This window comes from Chrysochloris asiatica, unplaced genomic scaffold (assembly GCF_000296735.1).
Source record: "Chrysochloris asiatica unplaced genomic scaffold, ChrAsi1.0 scaffold00397, whole genome shotgun sequence".
Classification (NCBI taxonomy): domain Eukaryota; kingdom Metazoa; phylum Chordata; class Mammalia; order Afrosoricida; family Chrysochloridae; genus Chrysochloris; species Chrysochloris asiatica.
The window spans coordinates 375,355-382,622 of record NW_006408915.1 but is presented as its reverse complement, the minus strand read 5'-3'; positions in this window follow the sequence as shown (position 1 = coordinate 382,622).

Below are 7,268 nucleotides of genomic sequence, written 5' to 3'. Positions count from 1 at the left end.
ACCGACTCCACAGCACATAACCACCACCACCACAAGATATCTTAGAGCGTCTTATACCTATCACAAATGGGTACACCTTTCTCTCATCTCTTTGCCCTTAATTCCCACATTTTTGAGCATTATTCATATTAGTTGCAGCATAAAGGTGAGGCTTTATGCTTCCTTCAAGGTTTAAAAAGCCTTGGAAATCATACACAAGGTAGCCATGAGTCAGAACTGACTCAATGGCACTTAACAACAACAACAAATTTATATTTTGCATGTTAAAATGCATTTTAGCTAAATAAGAGAGCTCTGGAAGAGCCCATTACATTATCCACCAATGTTAAAAATCCAGCAAATGTTCTTATTCATTAATACATTTGGACCATCACTCATATGTCAGTTTGTCATACTGTGGTGGCTTGCATGTTGCTGTGATGCTAGAAGCTATGGTACCAATATTTTAAATACCAGCAGGATCACCCATGGTAAACCCTATTTTAAATTCTATTAAGGAGGCAGCTCTTCCCTGGTCAAGTTTGAATGCCTTCCAACTTAACGGGCTCACCTTCAGGCACTATATCTAACATCAACAATGTTACTCATAAGGTGGCTAAACATTCAGAAGTAGTTTACCACTCAGTCTTCCTAGTCTGTTTTAATCTAGGAGGTCACTTTAAACCTGTCCACCATGGGTTCAGAACGCATCAAAATATGATGGAAAGAATACACAGAGTCATTGTACCAAAAAGAAATGGTCTTTGTTCAACCATTTCAAGAGGTAACACATGAACAAGAACTAATGGTACTGAAAAGAAGAAATCTTAGCTGCACTGAAGGTATTGGCAAAAACAAGGTTCCACCCCCTCTGTACACAGGATTGACAAGGATGGGCAACTTAGAAATTGGCTACCCAAAATGTGGAGGGGAGGGGGAAGCACTACAAAGACACAGTGACTGGCTTACAACTTTTCAAGAGGATTCTTAGTTTCAGAGGGTGTGGGGAATGTAGAATCTCCACTGAGTGATTTCCAACCTGTCTAGACAGGATTGGTGAAAGGAGATGGGGATAAGACTCTTGTAGTTCAATAGTGAATAATTGTTATCAGGACTGATTGTGATTGTTGCAAATGTAAAGGTAGATGTTTTGTAACAAAAGGAGGGGAGTAGTTGATCTTGTAGTCCAGGAGCAGAGGACCCTGGGGTTATCAAGGGAGAAGAGCAGATTGCGGAACCCTATCCAGAGAAGCAGCTATGCCAGAGATGGAAGCAGAGACGATGACATGGAGTAATAGAGCGGCTGGGGACTCTAGACTCAAGGAGGGAGAAGGACTGTGTGCTGGCAACTGGGGGGCTGGTGTGCAGGGTATACCCTTTGTTGTTTTGTATTCCTGAGTACTTCAGTGTACTTCCAATTTTTTTAAAAAAACAGAGGGATTGGAAGGAAGCAAATGCTGTTGAATGATGATGCATAGAGGGGATTGTAATCATTGCAATGAAATGAAATATGATCGGATGAATGTAAAGCAGATGCTCTCCCATGTTAACTATCACTCAATTCACAATAAAAACTGTAAAAAAATAAAAGTCCAAGAACACCCCCCTCCCCCCAAAAAAACAACAAGCCTCCAGGAATTGACAAAATACAAACTGAAATGTTTCAACAAATTGATGAATCACCGTAGGTGTTCACTCATCTATGCCAAGAAATCTGGAAGACAGCTCGCTGGCCAACTGATTAGAAGAGATCCATATTTGTTCCCACTCCAAATGATGATCAAACAGAATGTGGAAATCATCAAACAATATTATTAATATCACATGCAAGTAAAATTTTGTTGAAGATAATTTAAAAATGGCTGCAATGGTACATTGACAGATAAGTGCCAGAAATTCAGAAGACAACATGGAACAAGGCATATTAGCACTGATGAAAAAAGAAAAGTGAGAAGAGATGCTAGGATTATGATGGAAAAGATAAGACTAAAAAATATGTAAAGAATTCTGGAAACATGGTGGGCTTGATCATCTATAAAATCCTTCTGGTCCTAAGAACTTAGAAATATTGGATAAAAGTAGCCTTTTAAATTCTAGCTCATCACTAGATGGGCCTCCCGCCCAATAAGCCAAAAGAAAAAGGAACATGTGAGTCAAACAATCCTTGATTGCCTAGATATTTGTTAGGCCTGGTAACCAAGGGAGTAGGTTTCATGGTCACTGAACAAAAACTGGAATACATTGGGCTTCAAAGAGGTGGGAGATAGAATTAACTCCTATTTCTGTTGTTAGGATATTGAAAGGACTATATAACTCTGAAATAATAAATTAGAAAAACATTTTTCATTAGCCTAAAGTCCCAGGGAGAAGAAAAGGGTTATTTATGGTCTTTGCCTAGGTTTAGGGTAGGGACAGAAAATGTGGATAAGAATCTGTGTTCGTGGGTTCATCTTCACATTGATTTAGGTTCCACTTTGTTTTGCAGGCTCCTTTCTATCTTCTCTCTTCCTCTCCCCAGACCTTTTCTTCTTCATTTCCTGCCATCATTCTTCTTTCTTCCCTTCCACTCATCCGTCCTTCTTCTTATAATCTACATGTTGTTGTTAAGTGCCATCAAGTTGGTTCCACCTCATAGTGACCTTTCATAGGGTTTCCAAGGAGTAGCTGGTGGATTTCAACTGTCAACGTTGTGGTTTGAAGTCCAGTGCTGATCGTACCGGACCATACCAGGAGCCTACATAGTCTAAATATGTAGCTATAAAAGAGGCATTTAGTGGATTTGTTTCTTATTTTCTTATTAAATATAAAACAAAATGATGGTAATGACTGCAGTGATGGAAATTTTCCTGCACAATTTAAGCCTCTGATGCTCTGAGAAGTGATGCTTATTTGGAAAGACAATGCTGTAAATATCTGCATTGGTCATTTCTACAGAGAAACCAGTTAGCATTATCCTGGATATCTATGTGGAGAGCCAGTCCTCTTTTGCATCTTCTCTCCTTCCCTTTTTTTTATTTCATAAAAAATGCCACTAATATAACAAGACATTTAAAAATAAGATAATAAGGACATTGAGCATATATAAAAATAAAGTACTCAAGCATAAGGCTGGTTGTATATTTAATATTTTCATTGAAATATGGTGCTTTTCCTCAAGGTAGAATGGAAAGCATCATCTGGTTTCATGGGGGACTGGTCTAAATAGTGTGGACAGGAGCAGCTTCAAGGTATATTGTCAGGGTAGGTGGGAAGCAACTATTAAAATAATGATAATAAGAATAATCAAATATAACTAATGTCCTAAGGGAATTAAAACAAAACAAAACAAAAAACCCATTGCTGTTCAGTCTGCTCCAAATCATAGCAACCCTAGAGAACACATAGGGTTTCCAACACTATAATTTTTATGGATTTAAACTGCCACATCTTTTCCCCTCAGAAAGATTGATAGGTTCCAACTATTATCTTTCTGTTTGCAGCCAAGCACTTTAACCCCTGCACTACTAGGGTCTCTAGTACTTCCTGCTTTTTCTCAAAATTGAAGCAAACATCGCTCTTGTTCTTGCCGTTGTTAAGTGCCGTCGAGTCAGTTCTGACTCATAGCAACCCTGTATAGAATTTTCACAGGAGTGGCTGGTGAGCTTGAACTGCTGACCTTGCAGTTCAGACTGACTTTACAGTACAGCACATTAACCCATAGCACCATATCAGAACTCCAAACTTCACTCTTAATTAGAAAATAATATAAACCAAAAAATAAATGTTGCTATCAAGTTCATTCTGACTCCTAGAGATGCACTGTATGTCAGCTCCATAGAGTTGTCAATGGATGGTTGTTTAGAAGTAGATCACTAACTTTTTCTGAAGCACCTCTGAGTGGACTCTAGCCAGCAATATTTTGGTTATGAGCCAAACATATCAATTGCTTGCACTAGTCAGGGACTCCCTTTAAATACTCCAGATTTTACTTAAGACTTTGTGAGGGGATGGAGAAAAGTTACATTGTAACCATACACACAACTAAAGTTATTAAATGCCCTCAAGTAGATTCCACTCATAGTGACCCTGTACAGGGTTTCCAAGGAGTGGCTGGTGAGTTGAACCAACAACCTCTTACAGTCTTGTTTAAATATGTTTGTCCAAACAGCAGTCCTCTTATTTGCCACTCACTCCCTCATCATGCCCTCAAGGAGCTCTGGTAGCATAGTGGTTACGAACCCAGCTGCAAACCTCAGGAACAGCAGTTCAAAACTACCTGCTGTTCCGTGGAAGAAAGATGAGGCTTTCTGCTCCTGTAAAGATTTACAGTCTCGGAAACCCTGTACAGGGTCGCTATGAGTCGGAACCACTCCACGGCACATAACAACAACAACAACATCATGCCCTCAGGGCAGCCTCAGCAGCTTTTCTCTGGCAACCATTTTCAGGGTAGACAGAACTTCTGCTGTTTTGGACACTTAGGATAGAATCTCATTTGTTATGAAATATGAAGAAGTGATGGACTGATATGATAAATAATTTGTGGTGGAGGGCAAATGCTTTTTTTATTTCCTTAGTGACAGATCATTTCCACATCACTTGAATGGCTATGTTGATTCTACAATGAAAATATTCATTGTCTACTTTTGGAAGGATTTCTTAGATCTTCATCAATGAACAGTACATTGGTAACATAGTTATCACTCCGTTTGATTGATTATGTGCTATGGAGTCAGTTCTGACTCAGTGATCCTGTCTCTAAGGCTGTAAATCTTTACAGGAGCAGAAAGCCTCATCTTTCTCCCAGGGAACAACTGGTAGTTTTGGACTGCTGATCTTGAGCTTAGCAGCCCAACTCATAACCACTACGCTACCTGAGCTCCCTACCACTCTGTTTAGAAGTCCTTTATACTTTTCTCTTACACAATCCATTTAATTCCTTAAGGTCCATTTCAAATGCCTCCCAGATTCCAAATCTTCCATTACCTAGAAGCAGCCACTTCCTCTCTGGACCACTTAAGAACTCTGTATCTTTGTGTTGCACAGTGTATTCATTGGTTCCTGCCTCAACTCTGCACAAACTGTGGGTGACAGAAAGACATGGGCAAAATATAATCTTTTGGAATCTCCTGAATCCCCAGTACAATGTTCTAGTAGCAATGATTAAAACTGTGTACAATTGAATTGAAAATATTTTTGATGAGTTCTCATGAGTCTCTATATCATAGTATAAAATCCCCTCAATTCTGGCATATTTGTGGATGCTGTGATGGGCTGTGCAGATCTCCCTAAAGAAAGAGAGAACTTTTTACCCAGTTGTTGGGGATGCTGCTATGAATGCTGATGGCCTATAGGGATCAACTCAACTACTGAGAGCTCTTTACCCAAGGTTGCCCCCATTTCCACAGCAGACTATGCACAATGGAATATATAGCTCTGGCAGTCCTATATGCAAGCAACTCTCTATAGGGTCATCTGTCTTCAGAACTACCTACATAGGTGTTTCTGGAGATTACATCACAATTCAACTCCTCTCTCTGTCTGATCCTGCTTTCTTTCTTTCTTTCCTTGAATACACACTGATCCTGAGAAATCTGGTTGGTTGTGTGCCATGTAGTCAGTTCTGACTCATACCAACCAGGTATGGGGTTTCTGAGGCTGTGAATCTTGATAGGAGCAGAAAACCTCATCTTTATCCCATGGAACCACTGATATATTTGAACTTCTGACCTTGTGGCCCAATTTATAAACCACTCAGAAACTCTATGCAGGGTCACTATGAGTTGGAACTGATTCCACGGCACACCACCACCACCACCACACTACCAAGGAGCTCTGGTACAGTAGTGGTTACGAGTTGGACTGCTAATCTCAAGATCAGCAGTTCGAAACTACCAGCAGTTCCATGTGAGAAAGATGAGGCTTTCTGCTTCTGTAAGCATTTACAGCTTTCTTCATTCTGTAAACATTATGTGTATATGGAAACCCTATACAGGGTCGCTATGAGTTGGAACCGACTCCACGGCACACAACCACTACTACCACTAAGGCTCCTAAGAGCTGTCCCTAATAAACATCCTACACCCTAATCTCTCTCTCATTCCTCTTTCCAGGAACCCAACATGTCTGCAATAGGCATGTTGAACATTAAAGTTATGCAAGGCTTTTAGATCATCACTTACCTCTCACCATACTCATGAAAATAGTGGTTAAAGGGAAAGTAGAATAAGATTTCTATAGTGATATTCTGCTTGGTGACCCATGTTTTTTAGTGCAATAGCCAAGATATGCTGTTTCTCCTTATTTCTTTGAAATAAACACAACAGATGGTGAGTGGATACTAAATTATGTAATTATGTTTCTAGCTCTCCTGGGGCTTGTTTAATTAATCTTTTCAAAACAAGTCATCATACTATGTTTACTTGCCAAAAGAAAAATGTCTAAAATTTTCTATTTCCTGAATTCATATCCCCTTTCCTATTTGTAGAAATTACAAACATCAAAAAGTTGAGATAATATGTTGGTGCTTCAAAAGCCTTATTTCAAAGAAAATCCTCAAACATTAAATGATGTGCAAAGACATACAGATATAAATTACTACTGAGAAAAAAACTAAGTTAATAAAATGAAACTTGCTTTATATCTTTTTTGAGGCCAAAGGTATGATCGCATTTTGGAAGAGAGCTATTAAATAACTATGTGAAAAAATAAGGTATCAAAAAGTAACATTCCTAACACATAAAAATCTCAAAGGGTCTCACAAATCTAGCTTAGAAAAAATCAATCATTTTGAACATTTAATCTAAGGTGATTGTAAGATGTTGAACTCATTTGTGATTGTTGAACTCATTTGTGATAGTTGGGGAATCCATTAAAGTTCTTTAAGAAAAAAATGTGATGCACTGAAATCCATGCAGCAGGCAATAGCAGAAAGTAATAAAAATAATGAAACAGCTTAGTGATAGAAATACTGTAAGCAGAAAATAAATAAAATGTAGTTCAATGACACTTTTTCTTATTGTTGTTGTTGTTAAGTGTTGTTGAGTCAGTTGCAAATCATAGTGACCCTGCATTAGATTTCTAAGGAGTAGCTGGTAAACTTGAATCACTGACCTTGTTGCAGTCCAAACCAACCTTGCAGTCCAGTGCATTAACACACAATGCCACACCTGGACTCCTTATATAATCATCAAAATAACTCATAATGTGAATACCCATTTCCTTTTTTTACATATTAATAGCTATATCAAATCATTTTATAAGAAAAGGTGCCATGATTACATTTAAATGAAACAACTCCTTATAAAAAT